The sequence below is a fragment of the Hippocampus bargibanti genome, linkage group LG05 (assembly GCF_051943395.1).
Source record: "Hippocampus bargibanti isolate YZ-2025 linkage group LG05, ASM5194339v1, whole genome shotgun sequence".
Taxonomy (NCBI): Eukaryota; Metazoa; Chordata; class Actinopteri; order Syngnathiformes; family Syngnathidae; genus Hippocampus; species Hippocampus bargibanti.
In genome coordinates this window covers 1,046,460-1,070,000 of record NC_142738.1, presented here as the reverse complement: position 1 = coordinate 1,070,000, position 23,541 = coordinate 1,046,460, and the positions used below count along the sequence as shown (strand labels likewise).

The window sequence follows — 23,541 nt, the reverse complement described above, 5'->3', positions numbered from 1 at the left end:
TAGTAGAACATTATGTTTTATGGGGACCTGGGAACGGATTATTCTCATTTTAATGGTTTCTCATGGGAAATAAATGTTTGGCAGATGAACTTTTCGCCTTACACACACTTTGTGAGAACCGATTGAGTTTGTAAGCGGAGGTATGACTGTATAAATATTTTGAAATAAAAGACGATGGGAAAAGTGAGCGACGAGATGCGCTCAAGCGCCTGGTTTGCGTGTTGTGGCGTTTTGAATTATTTTGGAAAGATCAACTGGGCAATGACCCGTAAATCCACCTTGCTGCCTCCCAACCTGCCTCTACCCATGCTGAATTATTCAACAGCACAAGTAAGGGACTCGGGGAGGCGTTCAGGGCGTGGTGGTGAGGTGGGACATGCGAGAAGTTTCTCGAAATGAGTGATGGGGATTGAAGCGGATGGTTCCCATTCCGCCGCGGATCTTGATGGACCAACCGCAGTAGCCAACGCCGGCGCTCTGCTACGTGAATTACAGCCGCCGTCCATCCGGGACGATATTTCTTACTGCTTGCATGACGACCGCACACACACAAGCAAAAATACACCGGCCGGTGAAGATGAAGAAGAAGAAGAAGAAGCAGCAGCAGAAGCAGAAGAAGAAGAAGAAGAAGGAGAAGAACAAGAAGAAAAAGAAGAATGCATTTCATTTATAAGCGCCTTTCAAAACTCAAGGACACTTTACAGTCACTGGATATTTTTGTGTGCGGGTGAGCAGCGGCAGCCACACGCCAGCGTTCACTCAACTAATGAATTAATTGAAGTAATGAATTAATTGAAGTAATGAATTAATTGTCAAAAGCGATAAATCCTGTACTCCTAAAGTTGGATGATTATAATAAATGAATGAATAAATAAAGAAATACATATTTTTTTGATTCATTTTTATTCATGTATTCACCAACTCATTTATATATTTATTTATAAGTGGTTATTTTTATTTTTATTTTTATTTTTATTTTAAAATTTAAAATTTAAAATTTAAAATTTAAAATTTAAAATTTAAAATTTAAAACTTAAAACTTAAAATTTAAAATTTAAAATAAAAATAAATAAAAATAAAAATAAAAATAAAAATAAAAATAAAAATAAAAATAAAAATAAAAATGTATTTTAAAATAAATTTTAAATTTTAAGTTTGTACTTGTAATTTTTATTTTTATTTTTATTTTTATTTTTATTTTTATGCAATGTGAATTTTTTGGGGAAAGAGGAAGTTTGCGCCGATGTGGGCGTGAGCATTTTATTTCCAGCTCATTTGAAGCGCTTTGTTAGCGCACGAGGCACGGGCAGAGTTCCCGTGCAGAATATCGAAGCGTGGTAATTTTTCACTGTACTGCCGCTACAACAAATGTATACAGTACTGTATAAATATTGTATACCTCAAAGGCCCTAAATATATCATGTGTATATTGTGAGATGATAATATACATCTGATGATTATCATCACAGGGCTTTCAGGCCGACTTTTACGATCGATGAACGTGCAAAGTAGCTTCGTCATTACCTTATCACGCTGGCGCATATGCAAATTAGCAATCAGCCCGAAGGCCGCCAACGCCGCAGGGTCTCCATTTTGAAGAATCAGCCAAATCTCGCTAATGCAACCTTCCACGGGAGTGAATGACAAATAGGCAACGTATCATGTTGACATTTGCAAAGGTCACCAGCAGGGGGTGCTAGCGGCGATAGGAAGTCGATGCTAATCTCATTAGCGCATTTACCTTAGGCTGACGTGTCTTTGTTGTACAAATAAAGAAATAAAAGTTCAACTCCAACATGAGGCTGACCTTTCAGGATTAATAAAGATTTACGTATTTTGAAATCTTGGCGGGGGCGGGGGTGGGGGGACATAATTTATACATGGTTTTCCACAAAATAAACCTGAAAGCAGGGTGGCGGCACGGGGAAGGCGGTTTGGCAACCTGGGGGATGGAAATGTCAAAAATGATGTCTTATTTCAGTCGAAATAATTAGCTTACCTCGCCCGTTAAGAACGGGCCTTGCATATTTTTGTCTGTCCCCACCCCTCCAATTGTATTGATCCAGCCACAAATATCACCAAGAACGCAGATAGAAATCCAATTACAGTGATACCTTGGCTTATGAACTTAATTGGTTCCCAGACAGAGTGTGTAAGGCGAAAAATGTGTATCCCAAAAATTAATTTCCCATAGGAAACCATTAAAATGAGAATAATCCGTTCGCAGGTCCCCATAAAACATAATTTTCTACAAAATAAGCCTGAAAACTACACAAAATATACCTTATTTTATGTACAATAAATGTGGTATGGTATTATAATAAAAGAAATAAATTGTACGGTATAATAAAGTGTTTTTTTTTTTTAAGTGGAACGTAGCCTTCTTCTTTCACCATCCCTTATCTCTGCGCTCATTTTACCATATTCGTCATCAATTGTATTCTGTTTAGCTGGGTTGACAGCTGTTTGCATCAAGTGTACAGATGGGTTTTTGTGCGGGTTATTTGTGGAGCCTGATTGAAGGGATATTTTAACCTTGCAGTGTACACTCTGCTTTTGAAAGTTGAAACGAGTCCAAATGTCGCTGTTTTCTATCCATTTTGTCACTCTCTCTCTGTCGTCTGCCAGTCTCTTTGATGTTTAAACCACCTCCCCTCACTTTTGCATTCTTGACCAATCACGTGGCTTTAAACGAAGACTGGGGTGCGGGGAATAGAGGATAACTTTAACGTTCGTAAACTGAAAAGTTCGTAAGCCAAGGAGTTCGTAAACCGAGGGATGACTGTATGGGAATTAAATTGCGTGGGTGGGGATGCTCCAACAGCGTTTAATTTGACTCTGTGCCTCCATTTAGGAATCCATCCCCCTCGGACCCCCCCCCCCCGTCCCCCGACATTATGAGACCGGATCTCTCACCCTGGATAATGGTTACATTCATCAGCTCAGCCTGGCACAAATGGCTCCTCGCCATGATTTTCTTCTCATCTCAGGTGGCAAATAACGTATTTGTCTGCACCTCGCCCACCATCCATCACACTGAAAGCAAGAAGTGGGGGAGGGGAGGGGAGGTGAGGGTCTTGGGGGGTTGTGGGTCGGAGTGAGAGGGGAAGAACTCAAATTAGGGCATCACCTTCATTGATTTCATGTGCCTTGTTAAAAAATATGGAGAAATAAATAAACACACAAAGGAATAAAAAACACATCAATAAATAAGTTAAATAAATGGGTGAGCACATAAACAAATACATAAATACATAAATAAATAGATGGGTGACTAATAAATAAATAAATAAATAAATGGGTGGCCACATGAATAATCAAATGAATAAATACATAAATAGATGAATGAATGAATAAATAAATAAATAAATAAAAATACATATGCAAATACATGAATGAATGAATGAATGAATGAATGAATGAATGAATGAATACATGGGCAGATAAATAACTAAATGAATAGATGAGCAGATAAAAAACAAACGAATAAATAAATAAATAAATAAATAAATAAATAAATAAAAATACATATGCGAATAGATGAATGAATGAATGAATGAATGAATACATGGGCGGATAAATAACTAAATGAATAAATAGATGAGCATATAAAAAAACAAACAAACAAACAAATAAATAAATAAATACATGGATAAATAAATGGGCAAATACATAAGTAATTAAATAAATGGATAAATAAATAAATAAATAAATAAATAAATACGTACATAAATGGATGAATGGATGAATAAATAACTAACTAAATAAATGGGCGAATAAAAAAAATCAATGAATGTGTGAATAAATATATACATAAATACATAAATAAATGGGCAAAAATATCAACAAATAAATAAATAAATGTGTGAATAAAAAATAAAATAAATAACTAAATAAACGAGCAAATAATTAACTAAATAACCAAATAAATAAATGGGCGAATAAAAAATCAATAAATGGGTGAATAAATAAAGACATAAATACATATACTTCCCACCGTCAAGTCCCATCACAAAAGCCCACCTATTTAAAATTGCATTTTCTGTGTAGCTCGCTCTCTTGTTTCTATTTATAATTGTATTTTATTTATTGCATTCTATTTGTGATTGCATTTTATTGATTAGAGTACCTATGCTTGTCTGTGACTGTAAAGTGTCCTTGAGAGCTTTGAAAGGTATTATTATTATTATTATTATTATTATTATTATTATTATTACATAAATGCATACATACACATACACTCACACACACACACACCTATGACCTATAATTTAACCTTGAAATTGATCTTGTGTGTAACATGACCCAAATGTTCCTCACAGAAGATATTCTCTCATTTATTTTGAAAAACTAACATCAGACGTGCATTTTTCTTTGTTGGTTTGTGAAGCAGCAATAAGGCATCAAAATATCCGCCCAACTCCGATAAAAATAACGTATATCGTAAATATCACCGATCAGTTACCAGTATGATGTTATGCCCTCGACAATTTGACATTCTAGTTAGATGCATTCACCCCCCCCCCCCCCCTCCAAGAAATTCTGGCGAATTCTGGAAGCTACTTTAAAGGTCAAACCGAAGATAGCGACGCTTCTCTCACTCCGACGAGGCTGAAATACGATTCACCGAACGAACGCCTCTCGGTGTTTAATTCTTGTCGACATTCACACACGGTTGGATAATAAACAATCCGTCAGCCTCAACTTGCTTTAATTGTCCCCGCAGGTGAGTCTGAAAGAAAGAAAATGTCATCAAATGCCTCAAAAACGGCACGGCGGAACCGTCTCCGTTTTAGTCTTTTGTCGCTTATGTTTCCACTTCAAGCTGTTTATCGCTACTTTGCGTCAAAGTAAACATCAAACTAAGACAAGTTAGCCTCGGATGCATTGAGAGTCACATACGTATGACAGGGCGTCACGTTGCTAATGAGAGCTATTAGGTATCGAGCTATCGAGGTGGCTAGCTATCTTGCTAGCTATCTATTAGCTGGCTAGCTAGCTTTCTATCTATTAACTTCCGTGTGTGCCAAGATGAAAGAAACCTGACAGGGTGCAGCAAACACATACAATGACCCGACAAGGAATGGTCGTGCCGGGAGTCCTTTTCACTGCCACTGATTGGGCGACCAACAGCTGTGCTGCTGCAGGCGGGGCCGACAGCGCCACCCGTTGGTCGCCAACCATATCGTGACAAAAGTGACCTCGAGAGTTTTGAAAGACGCTTAGAAATGAAATATATTATTATATTATTATTATTTGAACGGCGAGCCCAAAATGGCCTCCCGGCGAACCCAAAATGGCCGCTTCCAGTGATGGATGAGAATGCGGCTTTACTCATTCGCTGCCATTCCCGAATTTATTCAGGAATTGAAAAGTGTGACATGGAGCGCCGATCCTGAATTTGTTCGGGTTTTGATTTTTCTTGCAGGGGGGGGGGGTGCCGATAAAGTGCTGGTCAGACCTCTGCCAATATTTTTCCCTTTCCACGAGAAGGCAGCGTTTGCCTTTTGTCCATGTTAGCACTTTGTTACTGTTAAGACGCTATATGAATCAATATGTATGTGTTGTATTGTATTTTGTACAGTCGCCCCCATTTCAAGCTCAGATAACTCCAGACCCATTTAACTTAGGAATTAACCTTTTTGATGAAAGAACAGAGTCTAAGGTTTCTAACACTGAAATGTATGTTTATATACTGTCGTCCTAAAACTCAATATTCTGTGGGTCCTGCAATTTGAGTGAAAAATGACAAAAACCCTGGCACTGAAGTGGGCACATTTTTGCACATGGCCTGGCAGTGAATGAGTTAATTCATATTAATTTCATAACCAATTTGAATCACGGCTGTGATATTTAAACTGTCACTTATTTGTGACTTCCCTCCGGGTCAATTTTCACATGTAATTAGTTTATATTCAAACACATTTCCCTTCGTTGGTTTCTTCAATTAGCAGCTAGCGTAGCATAGAAGTATGGTGTACTTAAAAGAAAAGTAGCAGAGTCTAAAATGGAGATTCAAAGAAAAAAAAAATGCGCAGCTAGCCCATGCTACGCTATCTGATAACCTATGCTACACTAGCTGCCAATGTTAAGCTATACACCTAGCCACCATTTTAGGCCATTTCTGTCTCAAAGGAAATGATGTCAATGTAAATTCAATCAAAACTGTCGTTACGGAGGAACTCACTTGATGAAAATGAGAACGCGGTGAATAAAACTTTGTCAGTTGTACGTTTAAAAAAAAATAATCTTCAATTCATTTCTTGAGTCATAGTGATAAAAAGTCCCCGGGAGCCCGAGCACCTCCATTAATGAATCTTCCTCTAATAAAGGATGTGATAGGTGTGCTCCAATCTCAAGAGAGCGGCTCATTAAAAACACCTCTGGGGGGCGAGGGGTGGGGGGGTGTTTCTGTAATTAAACCGCTAGTTAATAATCGCTGATTACCGAGAGATTTAATATAGATCGTCGAAGCTTTAGACGTCATATGCTGCTCGTGGCCGACAAAACATCAAAACATGTCAGGAGAGCACTCACACCAAATAAAGCTATTTTCATAAAACAGCAAAACCCTTCACTAAATCGCCATGGTGGGGGTGAGGTTCATTTTGGATGGTTCCTACAACTGACTTCTTAGGCGACGTAGGCTTAGTTATGCTGGTGAGGTGATACCAGATCAAATGAGGGAAATTAGGCCAGTCGTAGACCCCATACTCAGGCAGGAGAATAGAAGTCATCAGTGTAGCTGCAGGGAGTAGTCCTCTGCTCCCCCCAACCTGAGAGCAGGGACCAATCATAGCACAGTCCGGCACCGCCACGTCTCGACAGTAGGGATATATATATATATAGGACCGAAACTACCAGCAATGTTTTGTTAGCTGACGAAGCATCTTTGATAAGAAGCGAAACGTCCGACACCTTCAAATGTGTACAGATGACGGCTGAAGAGACCTTCTCATCGACGGTGACTCTTCCTGTCGAGGAGGGGATGCTCTCAGTAGCTTGGAATCCGCGCTAATATTAGCATTAGCTTGGCGAAAGGCTACAAACGGCGTCGCGCCGCTTAGATCTTTCGTTCAAAAGACGCCACTTCTGGCTTCAACCGCCTCGCTGCCATTTTAATTCCTTGTGAACTATCTGAAATTTCAACACCGCGATGCTGCAACCGCACCCCCTCCTACGTCCTCCCCCCCGTCGTGTATGCATAAGCCAAGACCGCCCCGTTGGTTGCGACATCCATCTTTTTAAGTTCTTCAAAGTTCCCCATCAGGGCGCATTCACGGAGGGAGGCTGTCTGACCTACATTTTCGGAATCGCCATCTTTATTGAAAATGATAATAGTACATTTCATTTACAAGCGCCTTTCAAAACTCTCATTTTTGTGAATCATTCAGAATTTGGCATTAATTGACATCCAATAAAAATAACGATGATGGTAGTAGGGGTGTGTGTGTGTGTGTGTGTGTGTGTGTGTGTGTGTGTGTGTGTGTGTGTGTGTGTGTGTGTGTGTGTGTGTGTGTGTGTGTGTGTGTGTGTGTGTGTGTGTGTGTGTTTGCATGACTAGTTTTGTAAGGACCACGAACATTTTATACCATTTGAAGTGAGGACATTTTTGACAAATGAGGACCTTTTGGCAGGTCTATGTATCTCTGTATCAAATTATTTTTTTAATTTATTTATTTACTTATTTATTTTTCCATTTATTTATTTATTTATTTATTTTTCTATTCATTTATTTATTTATTTATTTATTTATTTATTTATTTATTTATTTATTTATTTATCCAATTATTTATCCATTTATTTAGTTGTTTATTTTTCAATATATCTATCAATTTATCTCAATCAATTTATCTATTTATCTATTTATTTATTTTATTTACCTATTTATATTTCCATTTGTTAATCAATTTACTTATTTTACTTATCCATTCATTTATCCATTTATTTAGTTATCTATTTATCAATCTATTTATTCATCTATCTATTGATGAAGTTATCTATGTGGCTATCGATGTATTTATGTATGTATTTTATATCTATTTGTTTCTTTATTCTTACGCTGATTTATTTTGACTATTATTACTGAAATTACATTTCAGCAATAATAGTCAATTACAATTTCAAATAATTACAATTACAAATAATAATAGTCAAGTACAATCCAAGTCTTCGGTCTACGTGCATTTGTTAATACACACAGATAAAAAATGTATTTTAGGACAAGGGGGATGGGGGTGGGGGGGAGGTTGTTTCGGGCCTTTTCGTCTCCGCTTGTATTAATGCGGTGCGCCCGAGCGTGACATATGACGATTCTTGTCTCACACCACTCTTGTTGCACTCTGGCGAAGTTAAACGCATTCATGCAAAAAGTCACACGGGGGCTCCATTGAAGTGCGTCTCCCGGGGACGTAATCCATGCCAGGCGCACATGTAGCAGCGCGCATGCTACCCACTTTCACCGTGCACTTATGTTAGGGTACAAGTCCAGTGCGAGTGACATTTTAAAGGACAACCGACGGCATTTTTTTGTTTCCTAACTGACATCAGAAAAACGTTTGATAGCATCTAAAATACCCAAAACACGCAGTATGATAGTTTTAGTCAAATGCAAAACACCAATAAAAATGACGGAAAGTGTTCCAAGACTGCCACAAAATGAGCTCGGAAGTGGCCAGTTTCAGAAGGTCCCGCCCCCTTTTTCGTGATGTCACTATTGGTCACACACTGCAATGCTCCAGAATCAAAACAATGGCTTCAGAGAGTTCCAAGAAAGTACGGCAACTTCACTCGGATATCATCAAGAGGCAACTATATCAAGGACCGACACAAAGATAAATAAAATAACTTTATTATACAGTAGTTTATTTCTTTATTTAAAATCCAATAGCACATTTATTATACGAAAAATAAGATCTATTTTGTGTAGTTTTAAGGCTTATTTATTAGAAAATTATGTTTTATAGGGACCTCGAAACGGATTATTCTCATTTTTAATGGTTTCCTATGGGAAATTAATGTTTGGAAGACACACTTTTCGCCTTAGACACACTTTCAGAGAAGAAATTAAGTTCGTAAGCTTAGGTATCACTATATAATAAGGTGTCATAAACAATTAAACTGCAAATATTCATGATTGTTTTTTTAAGATTTAAAAAAAAACACACAAATCCATTTCAGATATTTAAAGGACAACCGACACCATTTTTTTGTTTCCTAACTGACATTCAGAGAAACGTTTGATAGCATCTAAAATACCCAAAACACGCAGGCTGATCTTTTTAGTCAAATGCAAAACACCAATAAAAATGAGTTAAAATGTCCCAAAACTGCCACAAAATGAGCTGGGAACTGGGTAGATTCAGGAAGTCCCGCCCCCTTGTTCGTGACGTCACTTAGGGCATCGTCATCAACTCGAAAACAAGACTTCCTGAATATTCAGCGCGAGTCTTAAAAGTTAAAATATAGATATATGCCGTGGAATCTTTGTCAAATACGCTCAGTAGAAGTCATTTGAAGTGAAATTAAAAAATAAAAAATAAAACGTCTTTGGTCAGCAGAGTACTCGACGCGTATAAAGAGATGAGAAGGCGTGTACGTGTTGCGCCGCGACTTGCCGCGCCATGTCGCAAATCGCAGAAGCAGAAAAAGTACATTACGGCGGCGCCGTGAGAGGAAGTGACATAATGAGGCTACTGTGCATTTGGGTGTCCCTGGCGAACTGCGTCTTGCCTTTAGTCGCCGCGACAGGCGCGCATGCTAGCTTAGTGGCTTCCAAATCTTGTAACCCCCCCCCGATACCCTCCATCTCTCACCAACCCTTATACAGTGATACCTTGGCTTACAAACTTAATTGGTTCCCAGACAGAGTATGTAAGGCGAAATGTGTGTATCCCAAAAATTAATTTCCCATAGGAAACCATTAAAATGAGAAGAATCCGTTCCCAGGTCCCCATAAAATGATTTTCGACTCAATAAGGCGTACAACTACACAAAATATACCTTATTTTATGTATAATAAATGTGTTACTGTATTGTAATAACATACAGTATAATAAAGTCATTTTATTAACATTTTTGATGGTCGTTGATGGAATGGAGTGGAAGTCAGAGGGAGGGAATTGCTGTTTGGAAGGAGAGTCACATTCCATAAGGACAGTAATTAAATGATTAAACTGTACTGTATAATAAAGTGCTTTTATTGACCTTTGTGATGGTCGTTGATGGCATTTTATCTCCCCAGCAAATGTTCAGATAGAGTTGACTGTTTCAGGCTACAGTGATACCTTGGCTAACAAACGTAATTGGGTCCCAGAGTGTGTAAGGCGCAAAGTGTGTATCCCAAAAATTAATTTCTAATAGGAAACCATTAAAATGACAATAATCTGTTCCCAGGTCCACATAAAACATAATTTTCTACTTTCTAATTTTCAAAGCCTTAAATCTACACCACCATCTTGAGGAATGATCCCTTGTAGGTGCTTTCTCTGCCATCATTTTACCTAGTTCCTCATCAATTGTGTTCTGTTTAGCTGGCTTGATAGCTTTTTGCATCAAGTGTACAGATGGCTTGTGCGGTTTATTTGTTTAGCCTGATTGATGGGATATTTTAACCTTGCAGTCTTTGAACTATCAAAGTTAAACTGCTGCATTCTACCAATTACGTGGCTTTTACCGAAGATTGAGGGCGGGAATAAAGGAATGAGTTGGCTGCCATTTTCTTGTGAGGAGAACAGCCTCACTCTCTCTCTGTCTATCTCATGTTTGCAGCTCTGTGTTTCTGTAAACCACCCCCCTCCCTCTCTGTTGCATTCTTGACCAATCATGTAGCTTTAACCGAAGACTGGGGGCGGGGAATAGAGAACAAAAACAAGTTGGCTGGCATTTTCTTGTTAGGAGAATAGGCTAGTTCGCGAATGACACATCACTCATTGTGGCAGCTCCGTGTGTATCCCGAAAAATAGTTTGTATGCCAAGGTTAAATTGTCATCAATTTAATGTTCGGAAAGCGAAAAGTTCGCAAGCCAAGGGGTTCGTAAACCGAGGTATCACTGTACTGTACACTGTCACTGAAATGGGGGAGCAGTGGGGGGGGTGCGGTAGTGCTGGTAGAGTGGCGGAGGGGTGATGACTCACTCTCTTTATGAATCATATTGTCTCGCTTGGCCCGAGAAGGAAATAGAAGAATCGATGCTGCGAGCTTGCGCTGGCGTCAGCGAGCAGATGTCTTCACTTATTGACGGCGGACAGCTCAGTGCCGCCGCCAGACGGAATAAGAAATTCTTGACCAATCACGTGGACCAGGTGAAAAGGTTAAAAGCCCGACATCGGTTCCGCCGGGTTCTTGGTCAAACGTCAAGGAATTTCCATTTTTGTAGGCGGGATTTGTCAAGCTAAGGCCAACCAGGGCGCCTGACACTCAAGTGGCGGCGTAGATCAACTGGAAGTCTTTACGACGGGGGGTCTCAAAATCACTTTTGTTTCGCGGACCATGTTGTCGTTAAGGTTGGCCTTGCGAGGCTGTTATGAATTTGATGAATTGTTAGTTTTAAAATCCAAAGTCAAAAATAACGATTGTTATTGGGGATGATATATAACAATTTGAAATTAGCCTCTCCCCGTATGGCGGACACGCCCCTTTTCATGACGTGGTCCTTAAGCCGTTTGCCGTTCCCAACACACGTTCAACACAAAGACAAATACACATGACGCCACGGCGAAAGGCCACACACACACACACACACACACACACACAAAAAAACAACAACAACAAAAACAACAAAAACAACACCCCCCCCTCACTCCCTCCCAAAAGCGCACGATGCGTTCATATCCATCTCAAGAAAAACAAGCTGAGTGCTCTATTTTGCCGCCGCGGGCTTTCGGAAACGTGACGGCTCTGTCGTCTGGCGACCATTTTGTTGTCATACACGCAGCAGCTTCCTTTCAAACACACACACACACACACATACATGCATGCATGCACGCACACACACACACACACACAAATACATCCACAAATACACGCACATACACACATTTGCGCACACACACAAACACACAAATGCACACACACACAAATACACATCCAAACATACACATACACAAAAACACACACACAGACAAATACACACACATGCATGCACGCATACATATACACAAATACACGGATACACACAAATGAACACACATACCCACACAAATACACATCCAAACATCCACGTACACACAAACACACACACACAAGTACACACATTTGCACACATGCACAGACACACACAGACACACAAATGCACACACATACACACACAAATACACATCCACATCCAACACATCAGATACACACGTACACACACATGCACACACACACACACACAAATACACACACATACACATTTGCACACATGCACAGACACACACAGACACACAAATGCACACACATACACACACAAATACACATCCAAACATCCACGTACACAAAAACACACACAGCCATTTACACACAGGCACACACACACATGCACGCATACATACACACACACACTAATACACACGCATACACACATTTGCACACATGCACAAACACACACAGACACACACACACACACACACAAATACACATCCAAACATACATGTACACACAAACAGATATACAGCCAGATACACACAGACACACACACACACACACACACACACACACACACACACACACACACACACACACACACACACACACTTGTGTGTGTGTATCCTCACACGAATGATGTTGTATGTGGCCACCAGCACGCAAACACAAAGAAAAGTGTCGCTTGCCTTGTCATCAAGTGCAAAGTGACGCACGCGTGAAAAACACACAAGTAGCTTTTGATTTGGACAAACAAAGCTTCCGTTGGCGCCATCTTCCCGCTTTTCTTTTCTTTTCTTTTTGTTTGTTTCTTTTATTTTGTTATTTCCTTCTCCCTCTTCCTGTGGTTTCCCCCTTTCACGCTACACTCTGTCAGCTTGTCCTCCGTTTTTTTTGGGGGTGATCCCCGAATACAGAACAAACTGAGAGTTTATATGGCGACACATTTATTTCAGTCAGAAAAAAAGGGAACAAGTCGTCGGCAAACACGGAAGCCCAACGTGGCCCCCTGGTGTCCGGAAGGGGTACTTCGCATGCTCTTTCCTTTTATTTTCCCCCATTTTCAATCCATTCGGGTAAAGACTGCTCTCCTATTTTTCTATTAACTCATTCACTGCCAGACGATGCACAAAAATGTGTCCACTCCGGTGCCAGGGTTTTTGTCATTGTCACTTAAATTCCGGGACCCACAGAATATTGAGTTTTACGACTAAAGTAGTTATATGTCATACACTTTTTCTAAGCAATTTGCTAGCGGGCTAGTTAAGTAAGTTGCTAGCAGGCTAGCTAACTAACTCGCTAGCGGGCAAGATAACTAATTTGCTAGAGGCCTAGCTAACTAACTCGTAAGCAGTCAAGTTAACTAATTCACTCACAGACAAGCTAACTAACTAGCTAGGGGGCGAGCTAACTAACTCGCTAGCGGTCAAGTGAACCAATTCGCTAGCGGTCAAGTGAACCAATTTGCTAGTGGGCTATCTAACTAACTCGCTAGCGGGCTAGCTAACTAATTTACTAGCAGGCTAGCTAACTAACTTGCTAACAGGCGAGCTAACTAACTCACCAGCGGGCAGGCTAACTAAGTCGCTATAGGTCTAGCTAACTAACTCGTAAGCAGTCAAGTTAACTAATTCACTAGCGGGACACCTAACTTCATTTGCTAGCGGGTTAGCCACCAAACACCTTAACATGTTAGTTAACTAACTCACCATTCTGTCAAATTAACCAATTCGCTAGCGGGCAAACTAGCTAAACTGCTAGTAGGCTAACTAACTAAATTGCTATTGGTCTCGCTAACTAACTTGCTTGTGGTCAAGTAAAGCAATTCGCTAGCTAACCAAATTACTATCTGGCTAGCTAACTTAGTCGCTATCAGGCTAGCTAACTAACTCGTGTTCAAAGTTTGCCTTTTTTCGCAAGCCACGGCGCCAAGAGCGAAAAGCCAGACAGTCTATAAAGCGAAGATGCGAGCAAAACAAACACGCTCGACCTCCCGCCAAGCTCTGAGCTTTTCCCGCCCACTGCGGTGACGGTGACGAGGTGGCTGAGGAGTGTTAAAAAGATGCGACCATGACGTCTGCTCGGTCCAAAACGCGAGCGGGCGGCGTCGGGGAACAAATGTCATCGCGCCTCGCAGATTGACACGTTTTTGTCTCATCTCTAACGTGACATCAACATGATGCGGGCGGCGTTTTTATTTATTTAGTTAGTTATTTATTTTCATGTGCGCAGTCGCTCCATTGCGAGCGGTTTATGCGCTTGTATTTTGTGCCACCTCTTGATTTTGCCATTGGAGATAGATGTTTGTTTTTGTTAGCTCGTTTGCTAATGATTTGGTTGGCTAGCCCACTCGCAATTTGGTTATCTAGCCTGCTAGAGAATTGCTTAACTTGACCGCAAGCCAAGTTAGTTAGCTTGCCAGAATGGTGAGTTAGTTAACTCGCCTGTTATCGAGTTTGGTGGCTCGCTCGCTAGCAAATTGAGTTAGGTAGCCCGCTAGAGAATTAGTTAACTTGACGCTAGCGACTTTGTAAACTTGACCGGTCGAAAATTACTTAGCTAGCCTGCTAAGAAGTTCTTTTGTTAGCCGACTCGGAATTTAGTTAGTTAGCCTGCCAGCAGTTTGGCTAGTTTGCCCGTTAGTGAATTGGTTAACTTGATAATAATAATAATAATAATACATTAAATTTTAAGCACCTTTCAAAGCTCTCAAGGACACTTTACAGTCACAGACAAGCATAGGTACTATCATAAATAAAATACAATCACAAATAGAATACAATAAATAAAATACAATAGCCAGCGCGAGAGTTTGTTGGATAGCCTGCTAGCAAATTAATTTAGCTATCCCGTTATTGAATTAGTTAACTTGACTGCTTAAGAGTTCATTAGCTAGGCCTCTAGCAAGTTAGTTAACTTCCCCGCTAACGAGTTAGTTAGCTAGTTAGCCAGAGAGATACGAGTGGAACCAGCGTACGGGCGCATCGGTGATCCCTTTGGATGAAAGTCTGTCAAGGAAGACGGGATGAGAAATGGTGTCAAAAGCTGCAGTGAGGTTAAGAAGTACCAAGATGGAGAGTAAACCGGCGTCAGCTGCCAAAAGAAGATCCATCGTGACTTTTAAGAGAGCTGATTCTGTACTGTGGTGAGGGCGGAAACCAGATTGGAATGGTTCCTAGAGATCATTCTGGGAGAGGTGAGTGAGAGTGTCGCTGCGAGGACACAGTTTTTTCAAGGATTTTGGACCTCCTACGCCGGTGGCAGAAAAGGGGGAGACTAAATGAGACGGCAGAGGACAGCAGCATGAGGGAGGTGAGGAATTATGTCATGAGATGTGAGGGAGGGTGCAGAGGAGAGGGGAAGGTAAGGCGGCGGTGCATCAGCGTGAAGAGTGTGGGAGAATGGAAAAATGCGTCAGGGTGGCCAACGATAAGGCGGCTAGGGGAGAGCAATCACGTCGCAGATGCTTCGTCACGACGCGCTGAGCAGCGAACGCCGACTCACTTCTCCAAGGGAGAGAAAATGGCTGATTTTCCGTTGGCGAGAGGTCGACAGCTGCGACGAGAACTTTCATCAACTCGAGGGCGCAAGCCGCGAACGCAAACATTTGGCGAGATTGTCGTCGTTGGATTGGTGCGAACAGGGGGGAGGGGGCGCTTTTGGAGTGTCGACAATTCACATAAGCGTAACGTGCCAAGTGGAACAAATGGGATCGCAAAGATGACAGCGGCCGCGATTAGACAGGTAGTGGACCACGAATAGACGGCACGTCGCTTTTGAATTAGTGTTCACGCATCTGTTTGACGTTGCAATCGTACAAATCAAATCTAGCTTGTGAAATTCTATGCTCATCTATTAAGTGAGCTAGCTAGATAGTTCTCTTTCTATTCAGCTAGCTGGCTAATCCCTTACATCACATGTGTCAAAGCCAAGGCCCGGGGGCCGAATCTGGCCCGCCACATCATTTTATTGGGCCCGTGAAAACAAATCAAACTCGTGAAATTCCATGTTCATCTATCGAGCTAGCTAGCTTGCTTTCTAAGTGAGTTAGCTAGCTAGTTCACTTTCTATTAAATGAGTTTCAACATGGGACTTTTTAAATACGATAACTTCTATTCTGTCTCTTCTCTATCACTGGTCAAGAAAAATAAGGAAGAGACGAGGAATGCAAACTTTCTATGTAGCCGGTGTCCACCGTATGTCGTAATAGTTGGTGTGAAAATGACATTTTCAATTGGAAAAAGGAAGGCACAGAGGCATTTATTTGATGAAATGAACTGTGAGATGGAAAGAATGAGATTCCGGGAACAATTCCATTCCACCGCCACAATGCTACAGTGCCAAGATCAACTCAACGTACCGGCTGGGTTTCTTGGGGGGGTCGGCCATTTTTTTTTTTCAATCTACTTTTCTGTTTTACTATCCTGAGGAAGGAAAAAAAAATCAAGTTAAATGGCATTTATCGAGATCACGCAGCGAGAGCGGGGGAAAAAAAATGAAAATTGCTCATGAAAGTGGAGGAAATGGCGTGAATAGAAAGAATCGTGCTGTAAGCTCTTTGCGGTCGTGTTGAAGGTGAATAAATGGGAGGGGAAACAGAGGTGGAAAAATGACATGTGTTGTGGGTAAATTAACTCATTCACTGCCATTCCCGAATTTCCTCCGCACGTAATTAATTATAATAATAATCCATTTCATTCATAAGCGCCTTTCAAAACTCTCAACGTCACTTTACAGTCACAGGATCAGTTTGGCTGCGGTTAAGCAGCGGCAGCAACATGCGCCAGCGTTCACTCAACCCAGAAGTAAGTCAAATAGATAGAAAGCTAGCTAGCTAGCTAACAGATAACTACAGAATAGATAGCCAACTAGACAGTTAGCTAACTAGCTAGATAGCCATATAGCTAATAAATAGTCAGCCACATAGCTAGCTAGCTAGTCAGATAGTTCATAGATAGCAAATAGATAGCAAATGTATAGCAAATAGATAGCCAGGTCGGTAGCTAGATAATAGATAGCAAATAGATAGCAAAAATAGATAGCAAATGGATAGTAAATAGATAGATAGCAAATAGATAGCAAATATTTAGCCAGCTAGGTAGCTAGATAATAGATAGAAAATAGATAGCAAAAATAGATAGATAGCTAGATAGCCAATAGATAGCCAGCTAGACAGTTAGCTAACAAGCTATATAGCCATCTAGCTAATAAATAGTCAGCTACATAGCTATATAGCTAGCCAGACAGCTAATAGATAGCAAATAGATAGCCAGCTAGGTAGCTAGATAATAGATAGCAAATAGATAGCAAAATAGATAGCAAATGGATAGTAAATGATTGATAGCTAATTGATAGCAAATGGATAGCAAATAGATAGCCAGCTAGATACCAAATAGATAGCAAATGGATAGCTTTAGCAAGATTTGTGTTTTTTTTTTAGCTATTGATTGATGCCAGGTCATTTTGAAGCCAAGGTTAGCTGTTTAAAGCCTTTTTTTTTCTTATAAAAGGGAAAAGAAGCTACACAACACCCCCCCCCCCCCCCCCCCACACACACACACACACACACTCATTTGAAAACCCATTTTGAAGAAGCAGTCACATTCTTTAAGAAATATATTTGTATTTTTTATTTATTTTTCTCCTTTTGCGGTTTAGCCCACCACATTCCCCCGCGTGCGCTATTGATTTTCCTGCCAGTGTCTATAAAAATTACTTTTTGGGGAAAATAGACTCGTCCTTCGGGCACAATCCAACGGAGCTTATTTCCTGATTATGGGAGGCGGTTTTTCCTGGGAATCACTTCCAACAAATTACTCTTTTGTTTATTTATTCGACAGAAAAATAAAAAATAAAAATGACTATTTCTCAGAGATGTTTGATCGGACACTGTTGACAAAGATTGTCTTTACTGCCGGCAGGAGACGTAGCCATTCATGACAGACGCCCGAATTCTGCAGCCCTCTACCAAGCCATTTATTGAGAGTATATGCAAATTTAAGTGATACATTAGTAAAATATAGTTTTCGTAATTAGAATACCACGCCCCTGGGCGTTTGAAGCGCGACCGGCTGTAAGCAATAAAACATTGTTTCTTCCATGAACTGATACATTTGTAACCTGGCTAATGAGCTCTTCCTGTGAAGGAGTTTCATGTCGTAAATTGCTTCGGTCATAAAGAGTTTCCCAAGTCTTAAATTCTGTCCAAGGCCAGATCTCCGAGATGAAGATGACAGTTTAAGTTGCTGTGTCAGTTGACCTCAGATTGACCCCAGGTTGTCTGCGCTACAATTGTGCATTCGAGTCACAAGTGTTGACTGAGCATATAACAGCATGAAACTTTTAAAGATGATAACTTCTTATTCTGTCTAATCTCTCTCACTATTTCCACTGTGGGCGCCATTGAAAAGAATGCGAAATTAAAAAAATGTTGATTGAGAACTGGGAAAAAAAATGTTTTTTACGGACGTCTTCAGGATTCATCGAGTTTTACAGACGTCGGGCAAGTTACGGGACGAAGCGAGTAAGGTTCCTTCATCGCGCTGCTTATTTGCTCGTTTCGTCACCTTAAGGGGGGGTTCGGGGAAGGGGTGATCGTAGGATTTATCGCCGCTTTGATTGTGGTCAGCAGTCAAGCTGAAAGGACATCGTCCGCTTTGGATGGTGTGTCTTTGGGCCGATAACAGAGTTTCACCATCTGTGGCGGAACCAGATTTTTTTATTTATTATTTTTAAGACAGCCAATACGGTGAGTGATACCTCGGTTTACAAACTCCTTGGCTTACGAACTTTGCAGTTTACAAACGTTAAATTTATGAAAATTTTATCTTGGCGTAGGAACTATTTTTCGGGATACACACGGAGCACCACAATGAGTGATGTGTCGTTCACGAACGAGCTCGTTCTAACAACAAAATGGCAGCCGGCTTGATTTCGTCCTCTATTCCCCGCCCCCAGTCTTCGGTTAAAGCCACGTGATTGGTCAAGAACGCAGCAGTGAGGGGCGGTGGTTTAAACATTAAAGAGACAGGCAGACGAAAGAGAAAGTGTGAGAAAATGGAGAGAAAACAGTGAAATTTGGACTCCTTTCAACTTTGATAGTTCAAAGGCAGGGTGTAGACTGCAAGGTTAAAATATCCCATCAATCAATCTCCACAAACAACCCGCACATGCCATCTGTACACTTGATGCAAAAAGCTATCAACCCAGCTAAACAGAACACAATTGATGAGGAACTAGGTAAAATTATCGCAGAGAAAGCAAATATAGAGAAAGACAAATATTTCAAAGGCGGACATTTTAGATCTGCCATTTTAGATTTGCCATTTATTTAAGATGTGCCATTTTAGATCTGCCATTTTAGATCCACCATTTTATATCTGCCATTTTATATCTGCCATTTTATATCTGCCATTTGTTTTAGATCTGCCATTTTAGATCTGCCGTTTTAAATCGGCCATTTTAGATCTGCCATTTTAAATCTGCCATTTTAAATCGGCTATTTTAGATCTGCCATTCTAGCTCTGCTGTTTTAAATAGTGTATATATGCGTGTGCGTGCGTGTGTGTGTGTGTGTGTGTGTGTGTGTGTGTGTGTGTGTGTGTGTGTGTGTGTGTGTGTGTGTGTGCGTGTCGGCCATCCCATTGTCCACGAATGAGCAAGGTTGCCAAAACGGACGTCTTTCTCTTCCGATTGATTTTTAGCGATCGCAAGTCAGCACGCACGCCGCCTTGCGTGTCAACAATTCGCTAACGGCGCGCGTACGATTTCGCGGGGTGTCATGCCTTAAGCGGGCGGGATCTTCATCCATCCTGCCGCTGGTCAATCGGTAAGAGTGAGTCAGAAAGCAAATTTAGTTAGCAAGTTAGCAAGTGTATCTATTTAGAAATAGAAATGTAGTCCAGCCTTTCATTAGCTTGATTTCGCATCAGCCTTTAGTTAGCCAAGGAGCGGCTACGCGCACAACAAATCCATATTAACGGAAACAAACTCCGCGGAGGAGGTAATAAAGTGATGAGGTAATAAAATCCGGAAGATAATAGCACACGTTAGCCTCCCTTCGGCGCGCGTCGTACAATCCAAACAACTCCGCTTAGCACATAATCAATTGCGGGGTAATTGAGTCAATCAATTCTCCGACAGTGTCGCATTGAGGAGACGGATGACGCGGGGACGCTTTAATCCCAGCGGATATATTCATATAGTAAATATAAATACACACACACACACACACACACACATATATATAGTATTTTATTTATTATAGTAACTATGCTTGTCTGTGACGGTAAAGTGTCCTTGAGAGCTTTGAAAGGCGCTTAAAATGAAATGTATTATTATTAATACATACAAATACACGCATATATTTATCTATCTTGCTATCTACCTAGCGAGCGAGCTAGCGATCGAGCGAGTTAGCTATCGAGCGAGCTAGCAAGCTTTTGAGCTTTCGAGCTATCTATCTATCTAGCGAGCTAGCTGTGGAATGAGCTAGCGATCGAGCGAGCGAGCGAGCGAGCTTTCGAGCTATCTAGCTATCTATCTAGCGAGCTAGCTGTGGAATGAGCTAGCTATCGAGCGAGCTAGCGAGCTTTCGAGCTATCTATCTAGCGAGCTAGCTGTGGAATGAGCTAGCTATCGAGCGAGCTAGCGAGCTTTCGAGCTATCTATCTAGCGAGCTAGCTGTGGAATGAGCTAGCTATCGAGCGAGCTAGCGAGCTTTCGAGCTATCTATCTATCTAGCGAGCTAGCTGTGGAATGAGCTAGCTATCGAGCTATCTATCTATCTCGCGAGCTAGCTGTGGAATGAGCTAGCAAGCTTTTGAGCTTTCGAGCTATCTATCTATCTAGCGAGCTAGCTGTGGAATGAGCTAGCGATCGAGCGAGCGAGCGAGCGAGCTTTCGAGCTATCTAGCTATCTATCTAGCGAGCTAGCTGTGGAATGAGCTAGCTATCGAGCGAGCTAGCGAGCTTTCGAGCTATCTATCTAGCGAGCTAGCTGTGGAATGAGCTAGCTATCGAGCGAGCTAGCGAGCTTTCGAGCTATCTATCTAGCGAGCTAGCTGTGGAATGAGCTAGCTATCGAGCGAGCTAGCGAGCTTTCGAGCTATCTATCTATCTAGCGAGCTAGCTGTGGAATGAGCTAGCTATCGAGCTATCTATCTATCTCGCGAGCTAGCTGTGGAATGAGCTAGCTATCGAGCGAGCTAGCGAGCTTTCGAGCTATCTATCTATCTAGCGAGTTAGCTGTGGAATGAGCTAGCTATCGAGCTATCTAGCTAGTTACAATGTTTATGTAGTCCTTGAGTAAAAATGCCGAAAACCCTGGCATTGCAGTGGACACATTTTGTGCACATTCTCTGGCAGTCAACGAGTTAAACAAAATGAAGGCACATCATCAATGGCGTCCAAAATGTGGCATTTATTCTTACTTGCTCCTTTGGACGGATCCATTTTGAAGATGACGGAACCCTGGGGTCAAAACAAGAACTTGACGGATGTAAAGGTCGGATCAGATAATCAGTCATAATTGTGTGTCCGCTGGAAAGGGCAGAGCGAGAGAAGCCAATAAAATGGGAACGGTCCAAAGGGCAGACACGATGCGGTGGCTCTTTGGTGTCTGAGACACCCCAACAAAGACGACGTAGCCCATTTTGCGCATATTTGAAGGACAACCGACACCAGGTTTGTTTGTTTCCTAACTTTGGTTGTTCTCAGCGGAGACTCTGCATCCTAAAACAGAGCCACTGCCATATGTGGCGGACGGACATTTGTTGAGAAGATTCATTTATTTAGATTGCTGTTTATTTATTGATCTGATCATTTGTCTATTTATCTGATACTTTATTTACGTATCTGACAAGTTATTTATCTGACAATGTATTTATTTTTTTATGTATTTATGTATTTATTTATTTTTACATTTATTTATCTGATTTTTTTTTTCATTTATCTGTATGTATGTATTTCTGTAATAATTTATTTATCTGATTCTTTATTTATTTATGTAGGTACGTATGTATTTATTATTTATTTATTATTTATTTATGTGGCTGTTTATGTATCTGATAATTTCTTTATCAGACAATTTATTTATCTGACAATGTCGGTTATTTATTTATTTATTTATTTATATATTTATTTATTTGTCTCTTCGTTTATTTATTTAATAATTTATGTATTTATCCGATAATTTATTTATCTGACATTTTTTTTCTTTTATCTGACAATGTGTTTATGTAATAATTTATTCATCTGATTATTTATTTATTTAGGTCTGTACGTATGTATTTACTTATGTATTTATTTATTCACGTGGCTGTTTATCTGATAATTTATTTATCCGACAATTTATTTATCTGACAATGTAGTTGTTTATTTATTTATTCATTTATTTATTTATTTATTTATTTATTTATTTATTTGTCTCTTAGTGTATTTATCTAATAATTTATGTATTTATCTGATCGTTTATTTCTCTGATTATTTCTTGAATTATTTAGTTGTTTATTTATTTATTTATTTATTTATTCGTGTGGATGTTTATTTGTTTATCTGACAATGTAATTATCTGAAAATGTATTTATTTATGTATGTATTGGTTTGTTTGTTTATTGAAGAGCCATTTAAATGCTCATAATGCAAATCAATTCCATCCAACATGGCCCAAAGGTTAAACACGGCCAGTTTGGCACCAGCTACAACTTGGACCAGAAGGCAAATGCAACGGTGAGGGGTCGACCCCCACCCCCACCCCCAACCCACCGCCCCTTCGCTGCCCACTCACTCACCGTAACCTCCGACTCTACCTCAGGCGAGAACAGCTGCCGACTGCGCTTACGTGCGCGGGTTGCCATTCACGCTGCGGGCGGATTGTCCTTTTTTTTGGTTTCCAAATCGCTGTCGAAACAAAAGAAAAATGAGTTGCTGTCAACGTGAAACAAACAAAAATAAAAACAGAAAATCAGATCCAGAGTGTCAAATATAATAAAAGATGAATCCGCAAGATGAGGAATAAGCGGTACGGAAAATGAGATGAGATGAGATGAATCCGCAAGTGGAAATCTTGCACCGATTGCAAATGAAAAATCTCTTAAAGGACACCCGACGTCACTTTTTTAACTGACATCAGAAAAACGTTTGATAGCATCAAAAATACCCAAAACATGCAGTATGATATTTTTAGTCAAATGCAAAACACCAATAAAAAATGACTTAAAGTGTCTAAAATCTGCAAAAAAAATGAGCTGCAAATTGGGCATTTTCTGAAAGTCCCGCCCCCAGTTCGTGACATCACGCCAAGACGTCTTGCATTGCTAGTGAATCAAAACAATGGCTTCAGATTCAGAGAATATGCTTTCTTGTTACACATCCAGTGATGAATATGATTCAAATAGTTGTGAAGAGGAAAGCATACA

The 23,541-nt window shown here is 40.4% G+C and overlaps 1 long non-coding RNA gene across 2 annotated transcripts in view; it reads right to left on the bottom strand.

The window, feature by feature from the left end:
* LOC148897383 (uncharacterized) overlaps positions 1 to 23,102 on the bottom strand; it is a 32,247-nt gene extending 9,145 nt beyond the window's left edge. Inside the window, exons 1-2 of one of the 2 annotated variants that reach the window (XR_016114919.1) lie at positions 22,915 to 23,102; positions 2,917 to 3,076 (exon numbers count right to left, since the gene is read on the bottom strand). This is a non-coding gene — a long non-coding RNA (uncharacterized LOC148897383). Of the gene's footprint in view, positions 1 to 2,916; positions 3,077 to 6,918; positions 7,090 to 22,914 lie in introns of those variants that run through there. The other variant, XR_016114920.1, reaches the window with a different exon arrangement.
* Positions 23,103 to 23,541: the final 439 nt, after the last annotated feature.